This window comes from Lissotriton vulgaris, chromosome 4_1, assembly GCF_964263255.1.
Source record: "Lissotriton vulgaris chromosome 4_1, aLisVul1.2, whole genome shotgun sequence".
NCBI lineage: Eukaryota > Metazoa > Chordata > Amphibia > Caudata > Salamandridae > Lissotriton > Lissotriton vulgaris.
Window position 1 is genome coordinate 1,963,729,596 of NC_141691.1, and position 17,230 is coordinate 1,963,746,825.

The window sequence follows — 17,230 nt, forward strand, 5'->3', positions numbered from 1 at the left end:
GAGGCATGTGAACTCGCACAGAAGCCCGGCCCCACAGACACTAGGCTATGCAACCTCTTCCCACCCTTTCCCCCACTGTGATGAACAGCTCACTCGAGGGACCTCGGTGCCTATGGGCACGGTGGCAAAGTTACAGACACGCAGGATCACTGGAGACAACTCTTCTGGGCCTTTACACAGCTGCAGTGCAGGAAAAGCATGATACATTTACCCAGTGAGGTAGCACTTACTGCTTTCTCCTCTTTTGCTGCTCTGATTGGTCTCTAACCCTTTATAAACGAGAGGCATGTGAACTCGCACAGAAGCCAAGCGCCACACACACTAGGCTATGCAACCTCTTCCCGCCCTTTCCCCCACTGTGTTGGACAGCTCAATCGAGGGACCTCTGCACCAATGGGCGCAGTGGCAAAGTTAAAGACACACAGGGTCACTGGAGACAACTCTTCTGGACCTTTACGCAGCTGTAGTGTAGGAAAGCGGTACAAAAGAGGGTGGTGATGGACGGAGCATCTGAACCAATCAAACACTCACACCCAGTCAACAGATCTGGGTTTAATCCATCACGTTCTTTAATCCACTCTGCCACCCCAGTTCAGACATGGCCATATGCAAATCAGTCTGACCCTGTGCCTCATGGGACTAGTCCAGCCCGAACTGCCAAGCCATGCCTTCCCTGGACCGGATACAAGCTTCCGAGAACCGGTTTCTGGCATTTCAGCAGTCTTCAGCCCGGCTTGCTAGAATCCAGTGGCAAAGTGAGCAGTTCGGGCTGGACTGTTCCCATGAGGCACATGGTCAGACTGATTTGCATATGGCCATGTCTGAACTAGGGTGGCAGAGTGGGCTAAAGAACGGTGATGGATTAAACCCAGATCTGTTGACTGGGTGTGAGGGTTTGATTGGTTCAGATGCTCCGTCCATCACCATGCCCCTTTTGTACCGCTTTGTTCACCATAAGTTGGCAGGGTATGCTCAGACGTGAGTCCTTTGCTCATTTTGCCACTGGATTCAAGCAAGCCGGGCTGAAGACGGCTGAAATGCCAGAAACCAGTCCCCGGAAGCTTGTATTCGGTCCAGGGAAGGCATGGCTTGGCAGTTCGGGCTGGACTGTTCCCATGAGGCACAGGGTCAGACTGATTTGCATATGGCCATGTCTGAAGTGGGGTGGCAGAGTGGGCTAAAGAACGGTGATGGATTAAACCCAGATCTGTTGACTGGGTGTGAGTGTTTGATTGGTTCAGATGCTCCATCCATCACCACCCCTCTTTTGTACCGTAGTGTAGGAAAGCACGATACATTTACCCAATGAGGTAGCACTTACTGATTAGCCAGTAGAAAGTACTCCAGTTAAGTATGGTGCAAATCACAAAAAAATCCACGTTTTTGTGTGAAAATCCGCGAATTCGCAGATTTTTTGTCGATTTCGCAAAATTTGCCCATACTTAGTGATGGCCGCAATGAATGCCGCATTATCTGGGGACTCCCTGCTGTCCTCCGGGAGACCTAACTGCCACTCCCGGACCAGCGAATTTGTCGATGGGGCCTTGCTTAGTCGGGCCACCATCACCATTGCCCCTCGTCATGGCCACCCACGGTGCTTCACACGCAGAACCGGAGAGAACAGGGGAGTGGGCGAGAATGAGGATAACCCACCAACAAGCTCCGCGGTTATTTTGGTAGTTTAGTGTTTTATGTGTTTGCTGTAGTTTTGGATTAGAGCAGTGTGTTAGGTAGTGTTGGCTCTACGTTGTTTATTGTGTTATTTTGTGTTTATTGTTAATGCTAATGTTTGTGGATTTGTAAGATTTATTGTGGGTGGGTGTTATTTTCTTTACAAGTTTTCCGGATCATGAACGGATGATAGTGTTGACCCATTTTTTATTCCTAAAAAAAGGAAAACGTATATTGTGTATTTAAAACAAGTTATTTTACATTTTACATTTCTTTTATCTTTTCTGGCTTGCTGGAGTGTTTTTTTTTGTAAAAAACATTTTCAGGTTTTTGAGGATTTTGATAATGGCAGGATTGCGCCGCTGGAACTTTTTTCTACAGTTTAATGTTTGTATTTTTTTACACTCATTTTTGGGGTTTTGTGAGTTTCGGTTTTGAGAGGATTGCATTGTTGGATTATTTTTTCAGCAGTTGTATTTTTGCTTTTTTTTGGGTTCTCTTTTCAAAAGGATTTGTTTTTCCATTTATCTTCGATGGATTTATTGGATTTACAGGATTGTTTACTGCTACATAACTGTAAGTTATTCTTTGTTATTATGGGTGGGAATTTTTTTTATTACATTGATTAGTTTGTATTTTATTATTTTAGTAATTATATCATGGCATATTTTTTTAATTTTATATGACATAGTTCAAGTTCAAGTTCAAAAACTTTATTTCGGCTAGGTATAGCCATATTCGACAGATATCAATACAGATCGAGTTTGAGATAAACAATTCATGATATACAAAGGCATTTGGGTATGATAAAAATATAAATTACAATTTAGTTAATTAAGAATTTAAAAACAATAAAAACTTTAAAAGGAAGGATAATGGCTGTCTATTTCACTTAAGTCCCAGAGCTTCCCGCTGGGTATCCCTCCTCAGCCCCTCCATGTAGGGACTCCAATTATATATCCAAGTAATCAGTTTCGAAGGACTTGGAGCGCTTTTTAATAGCTTTTCTGTTCCATTTTTAACAAATTTCTATGAATTAATCACATAGAAAACAGGAACTTAGATACATAGGCCACACATACCGGGTCGGTATTCGATTTTAAGTTCCTAAAAAAGTCAAGGTAGTTCCTGACCCCCAAGTTCCTACATAACTGAATAATCCATTTACGCCTGGGATATTTGTATGCATCACAGAAAAGCGTAACATGGATTACATTTTCTTCCTCAGTCTGACACCCAGGGCAAAGATGAATGGAATCTCCCACCCACAAGTTGGTAATTGCAAATAGCGGGAGAGTACTGAATCTAAACTGTAAAAACAGTTTCTTGGCTAGGGTCGGACGAATGATGTCCAGAGCCTTTTCGAATTCATAGTGGCTCTTAAAATCAAAAAATCTGTAGGTCAGACTGGAAAGATTCACAGACTGGAACAGTTGGGCTAATTTATGCTCCTTCGGTACCTTTGCCAGCGATTTTTTGGAAATAGCTAAACAAGATGCTTCGGGATCTGACCACATACTTTCCAGGCCAAATGTCCTAAAAGAATCTCTAACATAAAAATACCAGGATATACTACCCGCTCCAAGCGTAGACAACACAACTTTTAACTCATTCTTATAACTAGCCAGCTCAGGGGTACTCCACAGTCTTCGCCAGTACAATAGTGGTCTGGTGGAAATAATGTCTGCTACAGGAACAATATTTAAATCCATCCTGAGCAGGACAAGAGGGGTACTTTTGGGTAAGGTCAGAATGTGTCTTAGGAAGTTATTTCCCGTGACTGTCAGGGCTTTCCGTGGCTTGTGCCCCCACAGTTCTGCCCCATAGAGGGATGCTGACCTCGCTTGCACCCTGTAAATTTCCAACAGAGGGCTTACATTTTTAGCAACGCAACTCCTATGGACTTTTAGAATACCCCCAACTGCCTGGGTAAGTTTTATGTTGGCCTTAACCAGCTGGTAGTTCCACCCCATTTTTTCAGTCAGTGTGAGACCCAGATATTCGAAGGTAGGGACCCTTTCAAGTACTCCATGTTCTAACTGCGGATGTGGACAGTTAGTAGATTTAGGATTAAAAACCATGTATTTCGTTTTTTTATATTAATCACAAGATTCCTTTTTTTGGCAGAACTCTGTGAACTGGTTTAAGACACGCTGCATACCCCGAGCTGACTTAGACAGCAACAGGGTATCATTTTTTTTTTGTAAAACAATTTTTATTGCAGATTCCAAGTTAAGTAGTACAGATAGTATGCAAGTACGTATATGCGGGATCCCAATGTCTCACACTCCTGCTAACAATTATTTACACAGCCTTATTACCCACATCCCTGGGGCCGGGTGGCAATTGTCTCACATAGTGTATCATTGCCGCCATTACTCAATGGCGTATCCAGTGATCTACCGCTGTCTGCTTTTAGTTTTTTCCCCCTACCCCCCCCATCCCGCCTCCGGTCAGGGTGATCTGCAAAATACGATGTCGATGGGATGCTGCACCCCCCTCCCCCCGCCTCTCAACACCCCCCCATCCCTCTGGTGTTCTATGGTGTCCCGCGCCCGGTTTGCAGTATTCTGAAGTGTGTTGGTGACCTGCGGAGTCTGTAGTGGGTTAATGAGTGTGTGTGTCCGTGGTAGGCGCTGGGATTGGCACCGTCACCTCGGGAACCCCCGGGTCTGATGCGTCCCCCTCCTCTTCACTCTCCACTGTACTATCCCTGAGTGCCTGGACTAGAATTTCCCACGCTAGTGCCGCTTCCTGAGCCTTCCCGTCAGATCCACGTCGTGCCAGTTGATACCTGATCGTGCTCTCTGCTGCCGCCCATTTCTGAAACTCAGCTAGCCATTTCCGGTGTGTCGGCGCTACCTTAGATTTCCATCCCCTGGTGAGTTCCCTCTTCGCAAGGAGTAGGCCCATGTCTATGAATTTGCTTGTCAGGTTAGTCTTACGTGTGTGTGGAAACCAGTGTAAGAGTGTAGTTGCGCCATCGTAATGTATTTCCCTGTCCGTGACCTCGTTCAGGGTGTCACCCACTTCTCTCCAGAAGTCCTGTAAGTGCGGGCAGTCCCTCAGCATGTGTAGCAAGTCCGCCTCTATCTGCGCGCATCTAGGGCACGCTGCGTCCACTGCTCCAAAGTATCGTGCTATTTTATTCGGGGTAAGGTAGGCTCTGTGTAGTATATAGAGCTGTATTAATTGGAATCGGGCGTTTCTAGTGCTCTTCCTGGGCCTCTGAACCAATTGGGCCCATGTCGTATCCGGGATCTCTCGCTGCAGGTCAGTCTCCCATTGGGCCTTTAGGCGCGCTAGGGGCAGCAAGGTGCTCGCAAGTATTCTGGAGTGCAGGCACGTGACTGCTTTGACTGTTCCCGCGGCCATCATCACGTACTGACACGGAGGCGACGTCGCAGGCTCAATCAGTCCCTCACCCCAGTGCGCCTGGATCCCCCGAACCACCGCTGCGTGCAGTAGGTAGTCCCCTCTCGGGAGGTCGTATTGTTCCCGTAAGGACTGGTACGGCGAGAGCACTCCGTCAGTGTAGAGGTCCCCCACCACCTGCAGGCCAGCCTCCTCCCAACCTTGGAGATTCGACCAGTCGCCGCCATGCGGCAACGCAGTAAGCATACCCAACGGGATTTCGGGTGCGTACGGGTGCCCGGGACCAGCACGCTTTTGCACTCGATTCCAGCATAGTCTCAGTGTTCGTTCCTCCTGAGACAGATCCCTGAGTGCTAGCCTCTGCTGCAGGGTGATATATGCCAGCACATGGCGGGGGGTGCCAATGTCCCTCTCCTGCTCCGGGCCCCGGTATACCCTTGCCACTTCCTGTGTGAGGAATTGCAGCTGGGCAGCCAAGTAATAAAGCTCGAAATCAGGGACTGCGAGTCCGCCCTCGTTCTTCGGGCGGGTCAGGGTCGCCAAGGCTATTCTCCGTCTACCAGGTCCCCACAGAAAGGACACGACTTGAGACTTTAGTCGTTGAAATACGGCACTCGGTATCCACACAGGCAGGGTCCGAAAGAAGTACAATAATCGCGGCAATGCGATCATTTTAAGCAGGGACACTCGGCCTGTCATGGACAAAGGGAGGGTGGCCCAAAAGGTCATGTTGCCCTGCAGCGTTCGGATACAACGGTTTATGTTGCCTTCTAGCAGGTCTGCGGGATCGTGGTAAATATATACCCCCAGGTAGGGCAGACAGGACGGCTCCCAGCGGAGTTCGGGACGGGTCAGGGGGCACCTCTCCGCCCTCCGGAGGGGAAAAAGGCAGGTCTTCGCCCAATTCACTTTCAGTCCCGAAACATCTCCGAAACGTGCCAGTAGGGTTTCCGCCCCCTCCACCGCCTCCTCTGCATTATCCAAGAACAGCAGGAGATCGTCCGCATATAACGATATGTGGTGATGAATCCCGCTCACCTCCAGCCCTTGGTAGGAGTCACCCTTCCTAGCTAGTGCCGCCAGTGGCTCGATCGCAAGGGCAAATAGCAAGGGAGAGAGTGCACACCCTTGTCTAGTACCCCTATGCACTGCATACCTATCCGATATCAACGCTCCCACTCGCACCCTAGCGCCCGCCGATGCATATAGAACCTCCGTCCACCGCACATAGTCATCCCCGATGCCAAAACCCCGCAGCACCCTGGACAAGTACCTCCAACCTAGGCTGTCGAAGGCCTTCTCTATGTCAATTGCCATCACCATAGGGGCTCTGGCGGACGGCGGAGGGTCCGCCACCAGCCTCAGCAACCTGCGAATGTTATGTGACGTATTTCTAGTGGGTATAAAGCCCGACTGATCCCTGTGGATCAAGTCTTGCATATGGGCCACCAGCCTATTGGCCAGGATAGTGCTCAAGATTTTATAATCAGTCGTGAGCATCGATAATGGTCTATACGACGCCGGGTCAGAGCTGTTCCTACGCGGTTTAAGTAAGGGAATCATGATCGCCTCACGCATTGAACAGGGCAGCTCCCCCTTCTCTTTCGCTTCATTGTATAGTATTTGGAGCCGTGGGGCAAGTATATCTATGTATTTACTGTAAAATTCGACGGGCAGCCCGTCTACCCCCGGTGTTTTCCTGCGCGCCATTCTTTTTATGGCCCCCCTGACTTCCGCTACGTCAATCGGGCCCCCGAGGGCCTCTGCTTGGTCCTGCTCTAGGCATGGCAATTGTATCTCAGACAACAAGGCCTCCAACCTCTCGGTTTGATCCTCTGGACCTCCCCTATATAGCCGCTCGTAATATGCTTTAAAGCATTGCAATATGTCCGGCTGGGTGTTATACGTGTCGCCTTCCGTGTCGGTCAGGGACAGTATTGAGGCAGCACCCCTACTGGGGTTCGCCAACCAGGCTAAGAGCGTCCCTGTCTTATCTCCCTCAGCGAGTGCCTTGGTTAAGTATGTCTTGTGATCAAAACAGCGTAGGCGCTCCACCTCCACCGCCACTGCTTCCCGCGCTGAACACACCCTATCTTGCATGTCGGGGCAATTGGGCCGGCGTTTCTCTACCTCCCTCAGGGCTTGTTCGGCCTTGTCCACGTCTTCTACGAGCGTTCGCCGCACTCCTGCAAACTTCCCTATACAGTGCCCCCTCACCACTACCTTGAACGCGTCCCATTCCACAGCCCTTGAAGAGGCAGTCCCCTCATTCTCGGCAAAGTATTGGGATATTCTATCTTCTAATGCTCCGCTGAACGGCGGGTCGTCCAATGTGTCTGGGTGAAGCCGCCAGGTTGGGATTGGAGAAACTTCGTTCATCCAGGCTAATGTGAGAAGTAAGGGGTTGTGGTCCGAGATCGTGCGTGCCAGGTACTCAGTTCGGGCAACCATTGGCAACACCGACTGGGAGCACAGGAAAGCGTCTATGCGGACGTGGAGGTCATGCATACCCGAGTAGAAGGAATAATCCCTGTCAGTTGGGTGTTGGATGCGCCAGGCATCCGTCAGGTCCCACATCCCCTGCAATTGTGATCTATGTTTTGCCACAGCAACAGGGTATCATCCGCAAACATTAAGGCGGGAAACCTAGTCTGGGCCAATTTGGGGGAGTCTAAATCTTTGGCAGTGAGTAAGACATCTATCAATCCGTTTAAGAAGAGGAAGAACAGGGTCAGCACCAACACGCAACCCTGCCTCACCCCCTTCTCGACGGGGAACGGGACTGTCAGTTGTCCGTTCCTACCGTATCTAACTCTTACAAAGGTGCCTTCGTGTAGCAATTTAAGCTGGTAGCATAGATATGGCGGGACCCCCCATTGTCAATAAGATCGTCCAGAGTTGACATCAGTCCACCGCATCAAATGCTGATCTAAGGTCAACAAAGGTTAAGTATAGACTCCCACCCTCCAATACAACATGCTTCCAGTATAATAATTGGAGCCTAAATAGTTGGTCCATAGTGGAGGTTTTGGCCCTAAAGCCTGCTTGCAGTGGAGTAAGATTATCATGGTCACTAATCCACTCCTGCAGTCGCTGTAGGAGTACCCTAGCGTACACTTTTTGTGAGACATCAATGAGGCTAATCGGCATGTAATTAGCCGGATCCAAAGGGGAGCCTTTTTTACAAATGGGAATAATCTCATCCCCAGACCAAGTGCTAGGTATTTGGAGTCCCTGTAAGATTGCATTAAATAGTAAATTTAAATAAGGGACCCACACAACCTGCTGACTTTTAAACAGGTAACCGGGGATCCGGTCTAGTCCTGGGGCTTTATTCATTTGGAGCTTACTTAAAGCTGACCTAACCTCAACCACTGTACAAGGTGGTATATGCCAGGTAGGGTCTGCTAACAGCAAAATCACTGGCAGCTCACATTGCTCCTTTGGTAGTAAAGAATAAAGATCTTTAAAATATAGATATGTCTCTTCTGGAATGTTTGGATCAACACAGGACTTTCCCTCACTACTCCCTGTGTGAACCAAATTCCAAAAAGCCCTAGGTTTTTTTTTACGTCTAGGGCGGACTTAATATCTAACCATCTGTTTTCTTCCCATTCGTATTTTGCAATGTTGGTAATTCTTTTAAAATCAGCCCTTGATGCCTTTATAGTGACAGAATCTCCAGCCTTTACGGATGCTAAGAGGGTTCGCTTAGCAACCCGACAGCCCCTGGTAAACTACTGGTTGTTTGTACTACGGGGTTTACCTTTGTTTGGCTGTATACTGTATAATAAATCCCCCAGGGTAGCCACCATCTCCTGGTGGATTATTCCCAGATCATTCCCAGTGGTATTATCCAGGGTGTTCACTTGGACTGTGGCTGCCTGTTCAATGAGGGGAATGATCGCATTGTACACTTTTGCAACAATATTTTGGGTTTGAATCATTTTTGCCCAGCGTATACGCCTCCCTCCATTAAGTATTCTAAGATCACTTCGAGCTGGAAAATAAAACCTTGATCTGTATCACCTACCTGGAAATCTAGCTTGATGGTCAATGGATTGTGATCACTTCCCATGCGCACTACAACCTTAAAATCTGCCACTTTGTGCCAGAGTTCCAAGCTAATTAAAAAGTAATCTATCACAGATGCCTGATCTAGTCTTTTAAAGGTTGGGAGACTAGGATTATCATTCGGTAAGCGCCCGTTGCAGGCCCTTAATGGGGAGGATAGTGTAAGGGTGGTCATTTGGAGCACTAGTTGTGTACAGGTCTTTACCTCATAGGTGTTGGGGGGTGGAATAGACCAAATTGCATCCTCTTCTACAGTAATCGATTTAAGCGCTCCCTTGAGGGGTTCATAGTGGCAATAAAAATCCCCCCCAATCAAGAGAGTAGCACCTCCCGGTAGAGATTTCAATAGGATATCCAATAGGGCCAGATATGGAGAAGTACCACTATAGTGATCGGGTCGGGAATAGATATTAATTAGTGCCAGTTTTTGTTGGTTTTTAAAGGACAAAAGAATACAGATTATGTCTGGCGACATGGTATTGATTCTTTTAACCACGCATTCAATGTGAGTTCCTTTCCAAATGCACATCCCCCCTGAGGGTCTGCCTCTGGGTCCCTTAACTGCAGGTTCGGAGTAGGCCGCATAACCCACCCGATGAATCGAGTTTAGGGCCAATGTTACTTGAAAGAGACAGATTCCAAAAGAATCTATAAACTCTCCCCAGTCTGGCAAGTCCATTTTAGCTGTGAGGCCCGCAATATTCTACGACAGTAGGGTAAGGCCTCCACTACAGCTCACTGGCTCCCTTCCAGGTCTAGTAACGAGTCCAGGGCCCTCCAGTGGATCATTATCCACCAACCCATAATCAATAATGCCGAAGTGAGAAGAAGGCACCACAACTGTAACTGGAGAAGCTGATACCATAGATGGTGAACTAGGGCTTTCGCCACTCAAAACCTGGATCCCAACCTCCGCCGCTGAAGCAACCAAGGTTATACTTCTGCTTCCCTTAAACACCATTGGCTCGATTATTGGGAGATCTCGTTTTCTTACCTCTAAACTCTTTTTTATCATCGTTGCCCTCTCTCTTAATTCTGAGTGGCTTGAGGATGGGGAAGTAAAAGGGAGTCAATTGACCTGGTCGAGGTTGGTAAACCTATTGCTAACTGGTAAACCCCACAGAGACTGATTCCACCCATAGTTATAATTATTAATTTAAAAAGAGTCAAAATATGTTGTTTAAATGTTTGGAAATTTTAAATGTTAATGGGTGTTTAGTATTGTTGTTTTTTACAGTATAGATTTAGCCTTCATGTATAAGTATTCTAGGCCTTTAGTGTTTGCAAATAGTCTAGTTTTGTGTTGTAGATATTAATACATTGTTTTAATTTGTTTACCTAGTTTAGGGCCTAGTTTAATGAGGGATTGTTCTAGACTTAGCTCTTGATAGCTTTGTTCATTTTTGATAGCTTCTATAAGTTTATGTAGGGTTAGTTGTTCTCTTCCTATTGTGGCTTGGAAAACATTGGCCATCCTCCCACTGCATTGTTTGTTTCTGCTTTTTGAGCAACAGTACTTTCATATACGTTCTTCAAGGTATTTGGAATTTGAATTGCCTACGGTGTCCTGACCTATGTAGCCTTCCCTCCCAAGTATCTTCCAAGTAGTCTAGGAAGGGAGTTAGTTTAGTTACAGAAAAACAGAACACAAAGATGACCGAGGCAAGAGTCCTGCATCTATTACTAATAGTTGCTGGGTATATGGTGATGGTGCTTAAAAACCAGGAAGTGCACCCCTCTCCACTACCTTTTGGGGAAAACCCAAATACATTCACTAAAAAAGATTGGAGTTAGCACACATCAATTAAAAATTTCATTTATGTTCATTGAATAATGAAATGTCCATAATGATTGGTAGAAAAAGCTGGTCCAAAATTTTTCTTGTAGTTGCAAAGCTTGTTCTTTATTAATAGATATGTTCAGTTGTTAAAATCCAATGGTCACACAATTAATTTAGCCAACGCGTTTCATCTCATGCGAGACTTCTTCAGGGCTAAAAGAAAACATATATACATACTACTTTCTTCACATATATACATATATACAAACACACATATTATAGGTCACTGTGCTGAGATAAAGTACTACAGAGTTAGCTAATTCAGATATTATAACTTGTTTAAATGACATAATCCTAGCCAGTTGATACAAGCACAATGAAGGAGCACAAACACTGTCCAAGCCTTATGTGACTATTTAATTCTCTTGGGTGGAAGGTGAGAATAGGGAAGATATATCATTGTATTAATTAATTCTCAGAAACACAAATTCTGTAACTAAGAATGCAATTCGCTATCTAGTATATTTAACAAAAGCATTTTTATAGTGACTCCAACATCAAATTTGTTGCACAGATCTAATATAAATGACATACCTTGAAATTATATATAAGTTGTTTATTTGTTTCTCTTTAATAAAGAAAGGTCTGTGACACAATTAATATAGTGCCAAGATAATCATCCATTAAAAGAAACACATTATGAGAGATGTTACTTAAGCTACTTCTGAAACAGCCTAGGAGATTTGTTAATTAGCTTCCAGATTCAAACAGTAAAAAGTTATCAAAGGACTGGGTACGGACTCATTATATCACTTTCAAATGTGGCTATGTGATTCGTAAAAATATAAGGATCAAACAGAAAGGATATCAAAATAGTAAATACAGACTCAGTATATCGTTTTCTAATAGCACTATGTGGAATGTAGAGCATTCTGAAGTATAAGTAAGCTATCATGTTACAATATACATTTTAAGCGATCTCTCCAAAGTGTCATAAAGAATGTTGTATTGACCCTACATTAAATTATCATCACCGTCTCCATATTGCTATAGCTATTATAAAGAGATCCCAAGGCCATATATTGTAATAATCAAATCTCTACTTTTGTATTTTTGTGACTCCTATCAGAACTCTTTATTATCCCATCAGCTACTCTAGAACGGAAAACCGCACTCTTTATGTTGAAGTCAATCTGCGGGAATGGTGGGTCGTCAGAACATGTTGCAGAATATGTAGATTCTTATTTGAAGTCCATCGTACAAAATCTGCCCTCTTACCTAAGGGATAGTGGTGACCTACTGTGCAAACTTAAGGATTTCACACGGGACCATGTGGAATTATTATTTGTGACTATGGACATTAAAAGGCTTTATACATGCATCCAACAAGACCAAGGTATACGGGTCCTAAAGCACTTCTTGTTTAAATGTGGAGCTCAAAACCTTGTAAATATCTTGATGCTCCTAGACATGGCCAAATTGATACTGACACAAAATGCTTTCTTGCACAATGGCGGAGGGTCCTTACAGAAACAGGGTACTGCAATGGGATCCAGGTTTGCCCCATCCTATGCAAACTCCTTATGGGTCTGTGTGAGATGGAGCATGCCAGTGGCCCAGCAGCCAAGACTTGGAGCAATAACATACTTTTTTATACACACTATCTAGATGATATCTTTATGATTTGGAATGGCCCGATTGAGAGCCTAGCTGCCTAACATACATACCTCAATGCCAATGCTTTTAATGTAAAACAAACAATCAAGCACTCTGCTAGTGAGATTGAATTCCTAGATTTAAGATTGTATGTTCATGACAGCAACATACATAGTGATATCCACAAAAAATCAACTGCATGCAATAGCATATTGCACGCTACCAGCTCACATCCTGGCTCCACCATAAAAGCAATCACCTACGGGGAAATGGTACTAGCCAGGAAAAATTGCAGTTGAGACACTGATTTTCTTAAAAACATTTATCAGATTAAGAGCAACTTTGAAAGAAAAGGATATGGCAAGGACTGCCTTATTAAAGCCAAATGTAGAGCACTCGCTTTGGACAGTAAACCGTTAATGCGACCAACAACAAAACAAAAAAGGATTAATGCCCAGGGAACAACAGAATTATCATTCATTACTGAATATAATTCCTATAGCAGCCATATTTACAATGTGCTAAGCAGTAACTGGCACTTGCTGCAGTCTGATTTTATTACAAAGGATAATGTTTCCAAAACACCTAGGGTGGTCTTTAGAAGGGGACCGACTTTGAAAGACACTTTATGTCCCAGTTATGTCAACACTAACACACTGATGAAAACAAGGTTGCCAGATAAACTGAAAGCCTTTTATACATGCAGTTCTTGCTGCATGTGTAAAGTTGGAAAGAATAAAACTACCAGGGTCACTTACAACAACTCCAAAGAATATATCATCGGGCACTTCATCAACTGCAATATGACCTTTACCATATGTGTAATTATATGTTCCTGTGGCAAGACATATATTGGCAGTACTAAACATAGCCTAAATATATGTATTCAAGAACATGTATGGGCTATAAAAAATGGTGACTTTAAAAATCCCATTGCAAATCATATTTACAATGAACATCCGGAAAATAAGACCATTCAATTTCATGCCATTGATCATGTTACATTAAATAAATGAGGTGGAAACAGAGAGCTTATGCTAGGACAGCTTGAGGCCAAGTGGATCTGTCGCCTTCGTAGTGTAAATTTGGCTTAATCAAAATAATGAATTTCAATACTTCTTATAACTAACGCAATTCCAATCATGTTCTCACTGTTCTGGAATCAATTTCTATAAACGAAATTTAAACGAAATGGTCATTGCTTGTGAGCTTGTGGGCTATAACATCTGTATGGCTCACGGTATATGGTTAATCTGTATTAACACGTCTTTTATAAATTTCATGGACAGTGTTGTGGCTAGACACGGAGTCACTGTTATTCCCCTTTGTTCCGCTCTAGATTATTATGTGATTAACTATTGTCAAACAACAAATAGATTTACATACTTGGTTATATGAGCACATCAATTTGGATGTGTTCATGCAAACACGATCATCTTTCCAAGTTTTGTGGACTGTGTGACAATTTTATTGTTTTTCTCGTTAAATGTAACTGTATGTGTACATGTGCAATCGATTGACACACAGCAATTTGGAATATACAATGTGGGATCAGTAATAGATCCACAATGCAACATCCCTGAAGGTACCTACTGTCCTTATTCCAATCTGAGTTTGTATAAGCAATGACAATCCCTGCCGACTCCTTTATTTTTTGCGAGTATGTCCTACTTCTTCAAAAATCTTATCTGTCATTCTAAATCGAGACTAAGCTCAGCACAGATACTTATCTGGAGCCAGGTTTCACATGAAGGGGTGTCTCTTAACCAATATGGCTGCTGTCGCCTTCGGTCGCTATCTTTATCCCATCTTAACAACTCCCTTGAACAATCTTCCATCGCATGCAAATACATCATATTTGATGCAAGTAAAAGTGTTAATATTCATATTTGATGTGAGTAAAATTGATAATATGCATTAGGAGTATATTCATGATGAGATAGTCGATTTATCTGCACAATTGAAAGACTCCCACTTTGAGACCTACTTTGCAATTTTATTGTTATGCCCATCAATATTCTACTCCGCCGTTCCAATTCGAGTTTAAAGTCATGGTAGATGTTTATTTGGAGCTATCTCACATATGAAGATGCTTTTCTTAACATGGCTGCCGCCGCGCTTGTTTGCCTATCTTCATCTCACTTTAACAATATGGCATACAACTATCAGGCGGCATGTTCGCCGTCAGTTTTGAAAAGCACATGTGCAATAACTCACATAGTTACAATATAAAAATGGGCTGCAATCTAGTGCTCGGCCTACAAGCTTCGAACACTGATGCTTATTGCACTTTAGTCGCTACTCTGCCGCTAGACGGTATGTTTGACCGCAAAAAAGTTCTGCTGTGCTTCATTTCCTTTTTTTCGATAATATTATCAAAGTATTTTTTTTTTGTATTTCAGCTATTGTTAGTTTTCGATAAGACTATTCAATTCTTTTTTCTTTTCTATTTTGCAGCAATCATCTGCATCGCTTTCATCGTACTAAGGTACTCTTTGTTTTAAATTTTGCGCACCAATGACTGATAGGTCTCATTTGGGTCTTTGCTTGACCTTTACTACTCGTTGTGTGATATGACAACAATCTTGTAACTAGAGTTTTGGGACCATTAAAAATTAGTCGCTTGGTTTTTATGTAAACATGCGAGTTCCACAAGGTGCTTTCTTCTATTAACTGATTGCCGACTTGCAATTACAATGATCATTAAAAATGAACTGCTTAGGTTTCCGAATAAACAGGCAAGCTACAAAGGGCGCTCTTATCCATTAACTGGTTGTTGATTTTCGATTCCGATGAATGTTTTACAAGCATTGGAGACTATATACTGATCTGACAATGAATGCGCTAGAGCACTATTTTCATGCAGTGTAACATCATGAAACACTTAGCCGCGAGGGGGCGTGGCTAGCAGCCAACGATGGTGGCTGCTTGAAAGCAGGGCTCTGACTCCGAGCCATCATTTATCCTGATTGACGGAGGCTCGGAACTCCCCACTTGCAACCGAGGTGAGGGAAGGGGTTGTCCCGCCCTGGGTCCGAGAGTTGGACATCGTGGAAGGCTGGGAACCCGCTAATTAGCCAGGCGACGGTGAGCCGGGGAGCCGTGACACACAAAGGAAGATGGCGGCCGTATCGCGGACTTGAAGATCCCCGAACCTGAACCGCGAGCAGTGACTCTAAAGCGACCTGAGGCGCGACGCGGCTGATATGGGAGTTCACCCCGCTGCTTCTAGCTGCGACATGTAGAGAGACGGCCGCATCGGAAAGACCTGTGCAGTGGGTGCACACACGACGTAGCGGCCGATAAACACACAGAGGACAATGACGCCGTCGGAGTAACGTCGAGTGCTGAGGAGCGACAGGAGCGTTGTCCTCAGAATAGGGGATCGGTGCTTGACTGGAGGAGTGGCGGAAGGCTGAGTGCGGCTGCAAGGCTCTCGGCGATATTGATTGCCAGCGGAACGCATCAGACGCATTGGGTAATGCTTAGTATCCGAACCCGGACTGCCGAGCCTGCACTGCGCTACGGCGGCAGTTAGAGCAGACAAAGTGTACTCCTGCAGGCAGCACACACGAAGGAGCAGCACCTGGCCGAAAGTTCCCCCATGGTGCGGATCGTGGATGGGTTGGGCAGGGGGCCGTCTGATCGTTCCTCTTGCCCCACAGTGGATAGCATACCAGCAGCAGGCTTGGAGGGTTACTGATTACACCCCCACAAGACATGGAGGAGAGAGGAAAGCAGAGGATTCCCCACACCGTGACAGGCCCTAAAACAAGGTGAACAACAGGCCTGGGAGCACCCGTGGAGCCCGGGGTGATTGTGGGGCCCCAAGGAGTTGGTACCCGCCACGCTGGTAGTTAGGCGCCCAGTTGCTTTAAGGATGCCACCTCCTGATAGGGCTGCGGAGAAGGCCTGAGAAGCCGCATGGAGGGGAGAGACACCTCACAGAGATCAACCGACGGGAGCCCCGACCACGGGCTGGATCTTGCTGGCGTAGCCTGAGCAACTGTGGTGGTGGGCGCCGCCTGTTGGCGGTATCGATGCCAACGCTTTATCGGGCTCCGGGGTAAAGGTGGCATCTCGCCTCTTGTGGTGTTGTGTGCTGATGGGCACTTGGCCCTAGGACATTCGACCTTTAGGACCCCCTGGAAACACTCCCATGAAGTGGGGCTAACTGATCATAGTAGCAGGAGTGATTTACGGCGACTGCTGCGGATCAATTGCGACACAGCTGGCCGAAGAGCAGAACTGAGTCTGTGCCGAATTAAATAGAGATGAGTGGGCTCTGATGACTGATTGAAGACGTATCACGCACGAAGGAGCACTAGAAAAGAAACCTGCGGAGGGAGCGACTGGGGTGGACACAGGGAAGGCCCCCTGGGTCGAGGTTGGCCCAAGTCACCACAGGACCGCCTAGAGATGGGTAAACAGAAAGGACTCAAGAGTGGGACGCAACAACTGTAAGAAGGGGATATGCCTGAAAGGAAGGACCAGGGGGAGGACGAAACAGTGAGAGACCCCCACCTACAGCAACAACTGGATAAGATCCTATCGGCTATATCAGACTCGCGCACGGCGCTCTAGCGGGATATAGCGCAAGTGACCACTGGTCTGCGATTGCTCCGAGCTGATCACGGGAAACTTTCCGACTGGGTCGCAGATGTGGAAAGCACG